Source organism: Camelus ferus, chromosome 11 (genome assembly GCF_009834535.1).
Source record: "Camelus ferus isolate YT-003-E chromosome 11, BCGSAC_Cfer_1.0, whole genome shotgun sequence".
NCBI lineage: Eukaryota > Metazoa > Chordata > Mammalia > Artiodactyla > Camelidae > Camelus > Camelus ferus.
Genome location: NC_045706.1, coordinates 19,462,426 through 19,478,871, shown reverse-complemented (window position 1 = coordinate 19,478,871; position 16,446 = coordinate 19,462,426). Strand labels below are relative to the sequence as shown.

Below are 16,446 nucleotides of genomic sequence, written 5' to 3'. Positions count from 1 at the left end.
TTGTGAACTTGGGGAGTAAACAAAAGTACCCTCTCAACTAGACCAGCTTTCCCTACCCACAGAGCTCAGGCCTGACACTCGGCATTGCATTTCACTTAATCCTAACCACAACCCTCTAAATTCAGTACCATTCCTATCTATCTTTCAAATTAAATAACTGGAGTTCAGAGAAGTCGAAGCTATTTGCCAAAGTCACATAGCTGGTAATCGTTGGCGGTCCTGCACATTTTCAATACTACTCCGTAAATACATCGGAAATTTTGTTCATTCACTTTATTAATAATGATTAAGTATCTTCTACATGTCTGATGCTGTGACCCAAGGAGCTATGGTGATCACTGGGGAGACTTGAAAAAAATTACATAATACAATGGAATGGTTGCTTGAAATTCAAAAGAAAAGTAAATGCTAAAGAGATTTTGGGGAGTGGGTTTCAAGTGAAGCAATCAGGAAAGATTTTAAACACACAAGTGAGACTTGAAAGAGACACAACAGGAAGGATTTGAAAAGGTGAGTATGAGTAGGTAGCGATTCGAGGCAGGGAGATACCTGCTTACAAGGCAGGCTTTGAGTATTTTAGGGCTGAACAAACATCACTACCTGTTGCCATCACCACCTGTTTGCTTTCCTGCATTCAGAGCCAAGAGATGGGGCCAGGAGAGGAGGAATCAATATGACATTGAACTACGTCTGCAGTCCTGACCTCAGTTTTCTCATCTGTAACATGAGGAGACTGGCTACATGACGTGTGGCGGCTCTTCCAACGTCAAAGAGTACTGTTGTTGAGAGACCCAACACTGCAGTCAGAACACAGAACATCCGGCTTAAAAAGAATTCCTTTGTTCTGAGAAAGCAGTTTATGTTCAGTGTTGTACCCTTTCAAAGGTACTGTGATAGGAATGATTAAGTCTCAGTGGTTACCACTGACAACTTCAGTTGTTACTGTGCTTGTTTCTTGACAATAATCTACTCATTTGGAAAATATTCACTCAGCATTATGCGTAACAGGCCTGGGGGAAAAGGAGATAGTTAGGTACTCCTTGAGAAGCTTGCAATCTCAGGTCATAACCTAGAACCCACGGCCACTACCATGGGATTGTATTATTATTACAATTATTATTGCATTATTACACTACCCACTTTTTAAATGTGGATTAATTGCCAACATTTAAAAATTGCATAAAATCCTATAAAAGACCCTGATGCTCTGGCTAGAGAAACAGTAATTAAGAAGGGATTGGGAGGGAAGAACCTCTCTCTGGCACATGCTCCACAGATGGGAAATTTTACAAGAGGCAGAAATGACTCTTCTCAAATTAGTGACTTGTGGGTTGAAGGAACGTATCCTCGTATCTAAACCCCTTTGTGAAAAGGATATAAACTTCACAACAAAGATAAAGAAAGCAAATAAGTAAGATCTACCCCCATGGACTTACTCTCTAGCTTTACTCTAGTACCACTTTTTCCATCCCAAAATTTGTGTCATTTATATAAAAGTGAGAAAGGCCATTTATTTTGACCCACATTTTTATTACCCAATCTTTGCTCTGTGCTCTTGTGAAATTACATTTTTATTCTGGTTCTCAATCTTTATAGGGCCACGTTGCCTGGTTTATTTCTCTTGAACTTAAATGCCAAAAGCCAAGGCAAACCCAAGCATGAAGCTTCAGGCATAAAGCACCTGGAAATTGTTTCCGAGGCTTGGCCAATTAAATCAAACTTTTCTCTGAAGGCTGCCTTGGAAAGGGACAGGCTTAATGGCCTGGTGAACAAACACTGGGGTTGCCAACACATCTGAGTTATGGTCTATTTAAACTACAAATCGGCTGCAATTCATAGCTTTCATTTTCTGAGAAAGAGAAAGCTTCAGGGTATCATAGAGGAAGTTAACAGCTGAGTTGTAAAGAGGAGGCCCTGAGACTTGTTGGCGAAGGGGAGGGTAACAAATGAATGTCATATGACTGTTATGTGTCCAATCATTCAAAGAGGAACCTTTTCTTAAAGCTCAGTCTTATGGAACATATTAGAAATACAAGCAATTGTGAACTAAAGGCATCCAACAACTGATCTCTAGTGAATCAAATGTATATTGCAAATTGGAAGTATCATCTCTGTTCTTCTTTGTCTTGGTTACAAATGTAACTTGAGAACTAGCTCTGAACCTTCCTTTCACCTAGGCAGCAAGGTGGAATTAAGAATTCTTAGGAGGAGGAAAAAAAGGGGGGGGGGGGAATAATTTTGGCTAGATTGTGCTTAAGTATTTATATAGTATTAATAACATCATACTATTAGCATAACCAATACTGCTTCCATTATTCATCATGCCTTGATGATAAATACACTTGATCTGCAGTACATAAATATAGCCTTTCCCTTGTGTTTTCAGTTTTTTTGGACTTCTCTCTAGTGCATTTTCAGACAAGCAATCTTGCCTTAAATTTAAAAATACCTAAAAGACAGAGATTGAAGAAAAGCAGATTGAACATATTATTTCAAAATATAGCTAACATGATGTTTAAAGTTAGTTTATTCCATGTTTCCTGATTTTTGTACTAGTAAAATTAGTTTATTTCACTTTCTGGGCCTCAGACGTGGCCAATCTTGCTTTAGTGAATGACCAAAGGTAAGTTTTGGTTTAATCTGTTTTAAAGTAATTCAAATGAAAGATAGAGCTTAAGGTTTAATGAAGATAGTTAAATAAGTTTATAAAATGTAATTGTATACAGTCATTAAATAGAATGAAGTAGACCCACATTTATCAATATGGAAAATGGCTAAAAAATAACACCAAGTGAAAAATCACGTTATGTATATTATGATCCAAATTGTGTCTATGTGTGTATGTATGTATAAATGGAAACATACATACGCACATGGAATCTGTTTATCCATGGACAGAAAAGAAACAGGAAGGATACGTAAGTTATACGAAAGCTGTATTAAAGATATTCACATTATAATTTGCATATTATTTGTTTATATTCTGCATACTGTTTTCTTTTAAATTTTAAATCATTTGTCATAGTTTATATTCCTGGTGGGCAGTTATATAAATTTTCACACATGAATAAATTCATGTAACTGTCATCACAAAAATATATAGTAGAAAGTATTCACCAAAAATTACTTTTATAATGCAAAGAAAAAGATATTACAATAAATCCAGGCTAAGTGCTGGGATTCTCTAGGCTTCTGCCCAGAAAACCCCCTGTCACTGCGACTTCTGGAAACTCCAAGCAGCTCTTTTAGGACTTCCAGCCCCTAAGCCTGGAAACAGCTCACCTGACACACAAAGCAATGGCTCTGCGAGAAAGAGAGATGACTAGGGAGGCACACAGCTTTGATATTTTTATTCACCAATCCTAAATACATTCTCATGACAATAAAGATGTCTTGAATTCTATGCTTGTGGCTGGAATTTGATCAAGCAAGACACTGATAGCGTTGCCATTATTGGCTTGGAAACCCTGGCTTCTGGTGTTGGGAATGCTCCTGCCAGAGTTTTCAGCTTCCTGCAGCCATGCCTCTGGTGCAGCAGCAGCATTATTTTTGGCTTATTCATCAACAATTGAAATAAAAAGATCAAAGTGGTGCAAAAAATACTAAAGAGGTTTGGGGGTTCTTCTTAGAGTACGAAAACCAGAGCAGTAACAGCAAAAAGGCAGATGCCAGGGAGAAGGAAGAAAAAGGCTAAGCAATGTTAGGATGCTGGCTTGCGCCTTTTACTTTCCCAGAGCATCACATCAAAAAATGGGAGACAGATGGAAATAGGTTTGGTCTCTCTAAAGAGGCACCCGTAACCTCCTGGAGGCCCCGTTCCTGCAGTTTCTTCCTGAGTACAACTCTGGAGAGACCCTAATTGTTGGGTCACTGACACTGCAGAGAGGCAGAAAGCAGACCCAGTCTTCACTCTCACATCTTTACTGAATAGTCACCACAGGTGACATGCTGAAAACAACATCCCGGCACCAGAATGACAAAAGCATCAAGGAGCTAAGATCCCTGAACTTGTTCTGCCACCATTGGTGAGCTGGGGGAGCTGGAAGGGTTTCCAGCTGAGAGAACCATGCCATTGCTGCTATAAGAGGGAGCCAGTGGGAGTGATCTCTCCTCCTGACTCAGAGGCATCTCTGTTACCACTCAAAAGGCCCTACTTGAGGATAAACCCCACTTCAAGAGGTATATACATACTCCTGGGATGAAGTGACTTCCTCATATGAACGAAAAATTCATTTTCATTTCATTTTTCCAGGCATATCTATTTACTTTGCTCTGCTCTTCTAGTTCTTGCCAGAGATTTGAGTTTTTCCCAGAATCTGAACCACCTGCCTTGCTCTGTCATTTGGAATTAGTATCCATATGGCCACTGTCTGTCTGATTTGGGACTAAGCTTGTCTGCCCTGTGCTAAGCATGTCTCCCCCAATTATGACCCAGGGTTCTGATGTAACCTTGATCAAACACCTTTGTGATCCTTCAAGCCCTGCTTCGGGTCCCTGGAGCCCCTCCATCTAGCACCCTGGACACTTGCACGTAGACCAAGATAACAGAGATCAATGCTTGGCTTCCGGTCCCCTGGCTTTTGTTTGGAAAGTCTTGACTTCCCCCACGTAGACACTGTGGCTTTTAGGTAGGGCCTGTACAACCTCTCTCCTCATCTGTGGGAGAACTGGCATGCTCTGAAGGGTTCTTATCCACAGTGTCGGGAGGCCTACATGATGACCATCTGGCTTTTTGTACAAAGTCACACGTTGCTATTTTTGCTACATATGCTGCAGTGGAGCTGCCCACAGGCATCTGCTCTCCTGCACCTGATACTTACCACCCCCAGCTGCAAAATTTAAAAGCTCCATAATGGCTGGGAGAGAAGAATCTCTCTGGGTGATGGCCTAACACATAATGAGACCTATTACTTTAAATTTATTTACTTGATCCTTTAAATTTTAAAAAGGATAATGATGTGGAGAACCCTGCCTCCCTTTTCACCACAACCCTGCATCCTCATCACTTCCCTCTAACGTTTCTCTGTAAGAGAATCCACCTCTATCATTGTGTTCTGTATTAAAACCAAAGTTAGAGAGTCCAACATCAGAATTTTCTGGTTTTGAAAATCTATAAAAGATTAAGAAGCAGCAGGTTCTATGGCTCTTTACGGTAATTAACTACCCCAAACTCCAGTTTACCAGAGATGCACTCCTCTCAGTATTAATACACAAACGACAGATGCAAATAGGAACCAGTCGAGGGGAGGGTGTTTCACCATTTATAGAGGTGCATGAGGTATGTGACCAACACAGTTCATTACATCATCCATAGATGCTACTCCTGTTTTACCAGGAAAACACGAGCAACTTGTGCACCGGGACCAACAAGATGAACACCTACCTCTGCTGAAGAGAAAGCACAGGCCAGGCGCGGGCATGCCTGAGCTCTGGGTGAGCTCTGTCATTGGTTCCTCAGAGCCGTTCATGGCGAAACTTCTGGAAACATTTCTTATCTTTTAAAATTAACCATGTGCTTCACCTTTCTAACAACCACAGCTTCCCAAATATAGGACCAGCTACCTCCTGAGGCAGTGCTCTCCAGACAGAATGGTTTGTCTTAAGCTAGAGCTCACTTGTACAGATACTAATGAGTGGAGGAAACCCTGCATGTGAGGGCTGTTAGATGACCTCTAGTTTTACTCCTCCTCTCTCAGATCTAAGACTCCAGAATAACAAATTTGTGATTTAATAGCCAACATTGTAAATAGTAAGATAGCCATGACTGCTCCCACAAATGTCATTAATGACAAAACCAGAGCCAACCAATGCCTAGTTAACTTTCAGCCCAATGCTCTGTCCGCCAAGTCTTCAAGCAAAAGTTTCATGCCCAACACCAAGAGGTCCATAAAATAAAAGCCAGCAAAGAGTAAGGAAGTGGCACCGACCTGGTATTGAAGGACAGTCACAGAGGACTGGCAGCAGCATCCAAGGGTCTGTTTGACTCCACCTCGTGTTTCACCCAGCATCATAATTTCTCAGAGAAACAACATTGCTGAGGCCACATCCCCATGCTAGGTCTCTGAAAGTTCATCTCAGTTCAATCATCCCATGCCGTATCACCCCTTGGCCTGGCTGGGTCTGAGGCAGGCTGGGGACTGACACAAGGAGGGGAAGGACCTGCTTCCACTCCAAATCATTAAAGAGTTCATTCCATGAACTAGAAAACAATCCTGGTGTAGGAAAAGCCACCTACCTTTGGTTCCAGCTGAGGAGAAGTCTTCTGCTCTCACAGTTGTGTGGATCCTGAAGACACATGCGATATTCCTGCCAAAAAATCCACAGGGACAGAGTTACTTCTCTGGGGGTGGATCTCCTCCATCATCATCATCATCATTATCATCATCATCATCTCCTCTTTCCCCTCTTTATCATTCTGCTCCTCCTCCTTTCCTTTCCCATTTTTGGTTATTTTTCTTCCTAGCAGTACATCCTTGGCATATACAGTATTTATAAAGTGTTTTTAAGTATTTTGTTCTGTCACACAGATAACCAAGGGAAACAAAATACTTTGAGGCAGATCTCCCTAAATCTTCTAAAAGGGGAGTTTGTAAAGTGAGAGTTGTCTTTTATATGTCCCCATAGCACATTAAAACAAAAGGAAGATTTTGCCTTGCATAAACTAATGTGAGGTAGGTATGACCATTGTGCTCACTTTACAGAGAAGGAAACAGGCACATCTGGCTTATGTCCTTGTCCAAGGTCACGTAGCATGAAACAGAACTAGGATTCAACTCGAGAAGTCTCACACAGAGTACAACCATACCACAGGGTTATATGGTTTTTTGCCAAATAAGGACTCAATGCTGAAAAGGTGATCTTATTTGCTCAAAATCACACTGCTAGTATGGAGTGGAGTTAGAATAAAACCCTGTTCTCCTGGATCTGGTCTAGTGCTCCTTCCTTGGCATTAACAGCAATACCCCAGACTCAAAGCCCAAGTTCTTCTAAAGTCCTGGTTCACATATACAGCTCAGATGAGCTCATAATAACGGGTTTGTCTGGCTTGTAAACATGAGACTCTCCTTATTTGGAGACACTGCCTGAAAGTGCTCTTTTGAAGAAAATACATCATAGAGAGATTCAACCTACGAACACTGTGTGGGCCAGAGATCCCCAGGTGCCAGCTGCTTACGCATCTTGTGGCACCCTTGCAAACGTCTAAGGAAGTGAAGAGTAGTAGGGTCATTTTTCATAGATGGGAAGAGAGGAGGTCACAGAAGAGAAGTGACTGGCTCCAGATTACAGAGCTGGTAAACAGCAGATAAGATCTGTGGCCAGATCTGACCTGTGGTTCCAGGTTTCTCCCCTTCAGTCCAGAACACATAAGATTCATGTGAATGCAGACATCTCAGAAAGTAGAGTTTTTAGTTAAGAAACTGAGTTAGAAAGAAGAATAAGTGTTTTTTTTGTTTGTTTGTTTGTTTTTTTTTTTTTTTTTTGCAATCTTGTCTAGATATAGTACAGCAAATAGCCCTCCACCTCAACCCTCATCATGGAGTGCAGAGTTCTGGTATCAGGACAAAGGCAGAAGATGCTTAAACTTGAATCTTAATTGCCTTGACCTTAACAGAATGCTTTTACAATTTCTGTAAATGTCTTACCCTTTAATAATTAATTATATAGACCCCATAAAGTGAATAAGCCTGACTCCACACTAATAAGCTGCTTTACTACCCTTCATATAATTTTACTGATTTCTACAAATTTGCTTTATAATAGTAATGCTCTGCTTAAGAAAGCAGAGTGAGCACTGATGTTTTGCCTCCACCTTGCCTTCTGTAGACTGGGGTGGGAGAGCCCCCCAAATACACAATCAGATATGCCAACTTTCTCCAAAAAAAGGATAAAAACTTGTTTTTAAATCAAAATAATCTTCTGTTGAAGAGAGAAGAAACTGAAGTTATTGTAAACTGCACACTGGGTGGCCCAGTGTGGTAGAAATGAACTCAGCCAGCCTCTGACCCACTCTCATTGGCTTCAATAGGTAACATGATTCTCAAAAGATGTTGTCTCTAAAACCATCTGGTAGGCACTTGTAACTTTAAGTCAAAGTAAAATAGAACTCTGTTTCAGACAAAGTGGACTAGAGCTATAACCCAGTTCCTGCTTTCATGGAGGGAAGGAATTTATGAAGGAGAGAGCTGAGGACACTGCTTCCCACATCACTGCTTAGAACATCTGCATTCATGATCACTGCAACAGAAAGGATATTTTGACATCTTTATATAATTTATATGTGAACAAAAGTTCTGCAATTACCCAAATGACCCTAATATTTGAGGTTGAAGCTTTTACTTTTAATAACAGAAATCTATCATTCAATGACCAACCTGTAGTTTCCACATAATTGGTTCAACCCAACTCTTAATTAGGTTCTCCATCAGCCACAGCGCCAACTTAATATTTAAAGTCATGGCTCTGGTCCATCTGTCAAAACACTCACAATCAGTCACACAATCTGTTTTCCTTCCTCAGTTATACAGCTGTTCTTGCTCTGTTTCACATCAAGACCCATTTTGAACACTAGGTTCTTCTCCATAATCCTATCATGGAAGATGACTGTGGAAAATAATAATAATAAAAAAAAAAGATTCATGTATTCCGATGAATCTTATGTGTTCTGGACTGAACGGGAGAAACCTGGAACCACAAATCAGAAAAAATAAGACATGAGAGGAAATAAAGAAATTAAGGAGTAGTTATCCATTCTTATTCTTTCAATTATTTAATCAAACTTGAAAAAATGAATCCTTCATTTCACAAGGGCACAGTTCAGACACAAAAACAGAGTAGACTGATGACAAACAGGCTGAAGTACAAGCCTCTAAAATGGTTCCTATGAGCCTGCTTTAATTAACATGAAAGAATTCCTCACTAGGAATAAACATTTATGGCCAACAGTCACTCATGGGGACAAAAACACATCTGTGTTACTGCAACAAGACGTCTGGGATTTACAACAAGCCTGGTTCATTTTCTTGTATTGAGCAACTGAGTCAATGAGGTCCACCCTCATCTAGGGACACAGCCTCAAAGACTGGCCCAAGAAATGTAATTAAACTTAATTAATTCAACTATTCTTGCTCTCCTACTGCTCAAAGAACCAGCCAACTTATCTCTCCAACCAGATGGTGAGTTCAAGGGAAAGAACGACAATGTATTTCCTTATATTTCCATCAATATATGCCTCAATCAAATCAAGGACTCAGAACAGAATTATAGAACCTACTTAAAAAAAAAAAAAAAAGATTGTTTGTCATGGAACTGGGAACAAAGAAGAGTATCTGTGAATTACAAATCTGTATCCACACTTCTGGCAGTCTCAGCCATAGCCTCCAGCTCATTCCTTCAGTCCTGACTCCATCAGATGTATCAATCTTTTTTTCCAGATAATATGTGAATTATTTTCCCACTTTAACAGATAGTGATAGCATGATTTTAATCTGCTGAAAAGCAAGTGAGTCACAGATACTTTTGCTAGAACACATTTTTCAGAATTTAAAATGTACTTTTAAAAGTGATCCTTTGTCTCCACAATGTCACCAAGTATAGGTAGTATCACAAAGACAAAAGAAACAGAGATACTATGTAAATATTAACTCTAAATTATGCATTAAAATAAGCTAACTAGTGTAATTAAAATATTACATCAAAGCAGATTATTGTGCACCTAACTAAAATCATCTCACATACCATAGCATTACAGATTCCACACTTGGAAAATACTGAACTTCATGATTTTTACAGGTGTTTGGCTCCAAATTTTCAGTCTCTCTCACTTATTAATGAGAATTCAGACAAATGGACTCATTCAGGGAAAAGGGCTGCTGATATGCACTTCTGGGACTCTGGTTAATCAGACCCTCTGTTCTGGTGTCTCAGAGACAAGGTCTGATGGTGCAAGAGCTGAAGTACTTTCAGCCACCACAGAAGGGTGGGGAGTATACAGGTGGGCACAGAGATACCCAATTTGAGGATGGCTTCATGCATGGCATAGCTGGTCTTTTTCACTCATCAAAGGATCAATGCATCAGTCTTTAGAATCATTCAACAAAAGAACTTATAAAGAACACCTGAATTTTGTATATGGCTATCAATCAATAGGGAGTATGTAACTGTACTATTCAATATTCTACCACTGACTACATGTAGCTATTAATACTGTATTAATTTAATTAAACTTAAATAAAACTAAAATGCAGTTCCACTGTTGCACTAGCTACATTTCAAATGGTCAACAGCCACATGTGGCTAGAAGCTACTGTGCAGGACAGAGCAGAGGTATATTTCCATCACTGCAGAAAGTTCTACTGGAAAGCTCTGCTCTACAGTCTGTTGATGAACAGTCTACAAAAGAGCCATGTATTCAGAAAGAAAGTCATGTGAGGTGTGGTCCAGCTGAAATTACATGCATTGTCACACATGCATCACACACTCACACATACAACCTCTATAGTCCATGATCTCTCTCTTTATAACAATCAAATCAAATCTAGAGGGAAAGTCATGCATCATTTTCTTCCTCCCCACTGCTTTCCCCAAGTCTTGACCCCCTACTTGTGTTTCTATTATCCAAAGCTTGTTGTGGCAGTAGGTCAGTTTGCTCCAAGTAAGATGATAAGATCAATAAGCAAATACATTGTTTGGGAAATATTAATGTTTCCTTCCTTACAACCTTTTGCTCCTTCCTACTTTGTCTAAAACCAACCATGTTAGTATGAAGTCTGAGAGTAACACAGGGCTGATGACCAACCTCATCTGAAAGTGTGAAAAATTGAATAGACAGCCAACTAAAATTAAATATAATGATCCATTGAGTATGTGGATTATCATAAATGTATCTCGGTTCTCATTACTAGCTTCTTTGGCCTTAGGATACTGGGACCTCTAAAATGGAAGCCACTGTGCCCAGTAAACACCAAGTTCCCTTCACTTTACAGATGAAGAAACTCAGACAAACTTGGTTCTCATTTAAGGAATCTTAAAGTGATTTGATTTAATGGATTCTGTCAGGAAATTTTAAAAAATTCTATGCACTTTACTAAGGAGGACTACAAATGGATTGAATCTTTTGCTTCCCATCAAGGGAATTTTAACCAATCAATGAAAGAAATTGCCATCAACTGACCCAGAAACTCATATTTCCAGCCAATCATGGCAGCAAGACTGGGTTTCAATAGAAGGGTAAGTGCACTGTGTACTGCTTCTCATGGAAAGCATTCAATCATTGGAGCTCCACTGACAATGAGGTTTCCCAATACTTAAGATACAGAAAATAATGCTTTGGCATCTACTGCAGTTTGAGCTCCCCGACATTTTATGTATGAATGTATTTACTACCTCCCAGGAATAAGCTTATGTGCCAGTAAGTAGCTACTGCACACTGAGTATTACTAATGGAATTTTAAAGTAGGTTACTAACCCAAAGAGCTAACTTTTATTGACTTCTTACTATATCCTAGGCTTTGTGCTAAGGACTTCATTTGAATGTCTCATTTAATCCTCGCAACCACCATAGATGCAGACACTATTTTGTACCCCATTTTATAGCTCAGAGAACTGAAGCTTAGAAATACTAAGGATTTTGTTCAGAATCACATTGTCGTTAAGAGGCAGAGCCAGGACATCAGCCCAAGCCGTCTGATTCCTGATCCTGTACTTTCTTATACTGACTCATCAAGTTATACTTGTCGAGAGTAGCCTAGTTTAAATGAGTATTTTTGTCTAACCTCTCCAGTGTAGAGAGGAATGATGTCAGTGGTTTGATAGTAAGAAATGCTCCTTTCCTTTCAGCTGCTAATCAAAGGGAGGTGATTATGAGGAGAAAATGTAGAACACTGGAACAGTATCATTCTTGTTTCGTTAACAACATGTTGAAGAAGGTCAGGGATTCTGATTATACATGACCGCAGATTCCCTGACCCACCAAGCCAGGAGGTCACCATATCAGGCTGCCTGTAATCCTTAATTTAGATTCAATGTTTCTCCCTGAGCAGCTTCAAACTATCATTTTTATATGCCTTAAATTACTGTAAAAATACAGATTATAATAATAATTAAGTTTCTCTTTTGTATGAGGATCTGTGAACATTAAAATGTTGAGAGATACCAATTGGTATAATTTGTAAAACCACTCTCTTATTTGCATGTATAAGTCTAGTTGACTGAAGGGAGCACAATTTAGGAAAAAAATACAATAATAAAAGTGGTTACCAGCCAATATGGCATAATGCATTCTATTACATACTTTAATTTAGGCTGCTTGACCAAAAAGATAAAAAAAAAAAGCAGTCATGTTCCCTTCTTTAAAAGCAGGGGGGAAAAAAAAGCAGAAATGTATTGAACAGTTGTGGAGAATTCCTATTACAGCCTAAGTAACTAAATTTTACTGTACAAGAGTCAACAGTACTTTAAAATGTATATGAATAATTGGCTATAGATTACATATAAAGAGTATATATGTGTACACATACATATATATTTAATATAAAGAAAATGTTTAATACGAGCTTTTGTTTGAGGTTGACGTCCACATAATGTCCAGAAAATGAAGTAAGATTGGTATAATTATTTTCAAGTCTCCCCTCTAATCAACAAGGTAGTTCTTGAAGGCCTGGTAGCTCCCTCCTGTTGGCACCTCTGGAAGTGAAAAACCAGATGATCTTGCTTATTTGCAGACGCATCTCTATCTGCATATCAATATACCTATCTATCCACAGATACCACATAGATATTGTTCTCTGACACTATGCCAGGTAGTATTTTAGGTCCCTGGAATATACTTGTAGACAGTATAAACTCTACTACCTGTCTTCATGGAGCGAGAGTTTACTTTCTTTAAGCTTGATGGTAGTGAGTACTTATTTTAAGCCAATAGTCGTAATTCTAGACATTGCTGCCTATAATCTATCACATGCAGGACTAATTCATGGACTGTTTTCCCATGTGAAAAGTCAGTTTCTGTTTTTTCCTCCCAATTTTATTGAGATATAATTGATATAGAACTGTAGAAGTTTAAGGTGTACAGCATGATGATTTGACTTACATTGGGAAATGATTACCACGTTAAGTTTAGTGAACATCCATCATCTCATGTATTTTGTTTTAAATGAAAGCCACTCTGCATTTTAAATTTCAGGATTTCCTGTGAGTAGATGTTCTTAACTATGGGGAACTATGAAAGAAACACTAAGTCACTACTTCAGGTAAGGAAAGTCATGTGACAGGGACGTGCTAAAGCTCTTCCTCTTTTACAAGGAGATAAAGTATCCAAACCAAAGATACATCTTTCTCCTTCTGTTCAATGGAATCTACCTACAACTAAATCACTTCAAATACAATTGTTTTTTTTCAAAATCCATTTTCCTCCTTCCAACATTAAAGCCGAAGATCCAGGATATTCTCTAGGCTTTAGTAACAGATCAACTGAATTTCCTGTCTTTGTTCTGCTCTTTACCTCCTGCATGTCCTTGGCCAAATCATCGGTCTCTTTCTAAGCATCAGTTCTTTCTCCCAGGTAATGAGAATCATAACCCCTGTGCCACAGATGAATGAAAAATTAAATGAGGTCATAAATGTAGAGTAACTAAGATATTAAACCAAATTTTAAAATGCCCCAGACTGGGCATTTAATAGGAAAGATGGGGTTGATATTCCTCAAAGATGAAGGCACATGGAAAATCATCAAACATTCAAGCTTTCTCATATCAACAGCACTAAGAATTTAGTAATATTAAGAGGAGTCAATGAAACTATTGAAAATGATTTTCTTCAATGACCATTCCCTATAAATGCATTGCCACTGTTAAATTAACCCCAGCATAAACACGTGAGAAAGATATACTAAGAGACACTAGTGATTGCCACCTAAGAAGAATTTTGAGAGGACTGATGAACTATTGGTGGCGTGGCACTTTGGAACTCCAAGAATTAAGAATATACTAGGTACATACACACACACACACACACACACATACCTGCATTAGCACACTGAGTATCACTGTATAAAACTGAGTCAGGCCTAACACATCATGTCTAAGTGGGGCAGAAGTGAACAGTCTTGTTCATGAAAGATCCTGTATACACATTGTCTTTCAGGCCGAAAGATTCCACACACACTCTCCAACTCTATCAGTGGTTCCCAATAGGCCAACTAAGGTTACAGAGTAGGAGAGTCACAGTACAACAATTTTATCACTTACACAACTGTAGTCAGTCTACCTACAAAGGAATAGCACAGAAAAGGGAGAGGCAAGACCACCACCCAGAATCCCTAAGAAAAATGATAGACAGCTTATCACTGCCATACATGTGTGTCTCAGATGTTACTGCAATCAGTAGACCTCCACAGCAAACACTTTCAATTTTATAAACTGGGTAGAGTCAGTTGGTCAGTGGTACTTATTGCCCTAAAGATGCTGGGAGGTTTATTTAGTGAGAGAGGAAAGCTAAGTGAAATCATAAGAGCTCCTAAGAAGGTCCTCAGGCTTGGGGTTTATGGAGGGAAGAGAAGTCACAAACCACACAAGTGAACAGAACGTGGCAGTGTCACTGGACTCTTACTCATTTGAGGGTATATGACTCACAGTAAACCAGTTCAGATAGGCACTAGCCCTCTTAAAAGATGAAAAAACTCGGTCTAGGAGTATAAGCAAATTGCCAAGGTCACACAAACAACAAATAAATTGAACCAAAATGTACTTATTTTGGTTTTCATTGTCAAGGTGCCTTCATCAAGGGTTTATTCACAAACCCAATTAAATATATAAATAAAGTATTATTACATAAATATATATAAATTTCCCAAGAAACTGGACAGAATCAGGAAGACTAAGGGAAACTGAGCTTCTTTGTTTTTGAAAGGCCTGGGTAATAAAGATTTTCGCCCTCATCAACCTGTATGTAAACACTGAAAAAAGTAAGGTGTGTGTGTGTGGCAGGGGTGGTTAGAGAAGTTTTGAGGGAAGGGGTATTAAGGAAAAGACATGCCTATAGAGTAGAGAGGTTTACATGTTAGGGCACTGAATTAATTAGTAATCACCACTTCTGTGTTACTTCATTACCCTAGACTTCTTTGCCTGCTATTCTGTAAGCTGTAACTCCAATAAACCCCACTATACTTATAAGCAACCAATGATGGGCAAAGATGGTAGAAATTTGAACCAACTCTTAAGTGGTGTTATCAGTTAGCCAAAAATACAATCTTCATATTCTTTCCAAGATCTTTTAAGAAATGAACTAGATCAAAGAGGTTTAATGCATGAGTGATATTTTATAGTTTAAACAATTTCTAAGTCCTCTGCTTCCTGGTCTGATGATAACTACATGCTTATTTTTAAAGGTTTCCTTTTATGTCAAAAGCTTTGAGTTATTATTTAAAGCAAAGAGAAAGTTATTCAATTAGTTTGGTAAGATTCAAATTCAAATTGAAGGATTAATTAGAGTGGTCATGACATAAGAACTATAACAAATAAGGTAGGAAATGAGGGCAAAGCCTTCAGTACCTGAAGGGAAAGATTAATGCTTCATTTATTGATTAATCCAGAGTTGAAAACCACTATAAAATCATAGCCCATATAATGAAGGTGGAATAGAATGGGAAATTCTGAGGATGTTCTCATGACATAAACATCAGTACTAAATGCTTTATCATGATTCACAGCATTGCAATCTATATCTGCATACCAAGATAATTCATAATATGTAGGCTATTATTTCTTGAATGTTCATGATTTTTATTATTAAAAATATAGAAATAAACACAACCGACTAATGTGTACCTCTCTGGGAAGGTTTCTGGCAATTAAATTACATTTGAAAATTTTATGAAAGCTACTAGCCTGAATAATCATTACCTACAACAAACAAATTTCCCCATTTCTTGACTTAATTTCCATTTTTAAAAATTTATAGCCATCCTCAGTTTTCACGATCTCTTACCTGCTATACGACAGGCTGAAAATTTTATCTATCTATCTATCTATCTATCTATCTATCTATCTATCTATCTATCTATCTATCTAAACAGTCTTGAGCTTTTACCATCAGTTGTTTCCTTACTCTTTGGGTGAGTTATTTTTCATATTTAGCTTAAACTAGACTAGCTGTCTCAGATTGCAAACATGTATAATTTTCTTGAAAACCTAAAACCTTTTTGGATATAGCCAAGATCACTGGCTTTTACTCTTAACAATTTGCTTTATTTAAAGCAAAAGCTCACCCTCAAACCCCAGTGTCAGCCTCCTGTCATCTAGCAATTTCCTCTCTGTGTAAAGGGGAGGACACATCTTTAAGATAGAAAGCTCTAACTCTACACATACACACAAACACATAGGGTCTTTTAGAAGATGTAGAAGTGTCCTGTCATAAAACATACAATGTCAGATTTTTCAACAGCAAAAAAAA

General features: G+C 38.5%; 1 long non-coding RNA gene across 1 annotated transcript in view; it reads right to left on the bottom strand.

Moving 5' to 3' along the window:
* LOC116667020 overlaps positions 1-16,446 on the bottom strand; it is a 331,291-nt gene that overhangs the window by 248,838 nt on the left and 66,007 nt on the right. Inside the window, exon 3 of the long non-coding RNA XR_004323797.1 lies at positions 6,236-6,306. This is a non-coding gene — a long non-coding RNA (uncharacterized LOC116667020). The remainder of the gene's footprint in view (positions 1-6,235; positions 6,307-16,446) is intronic.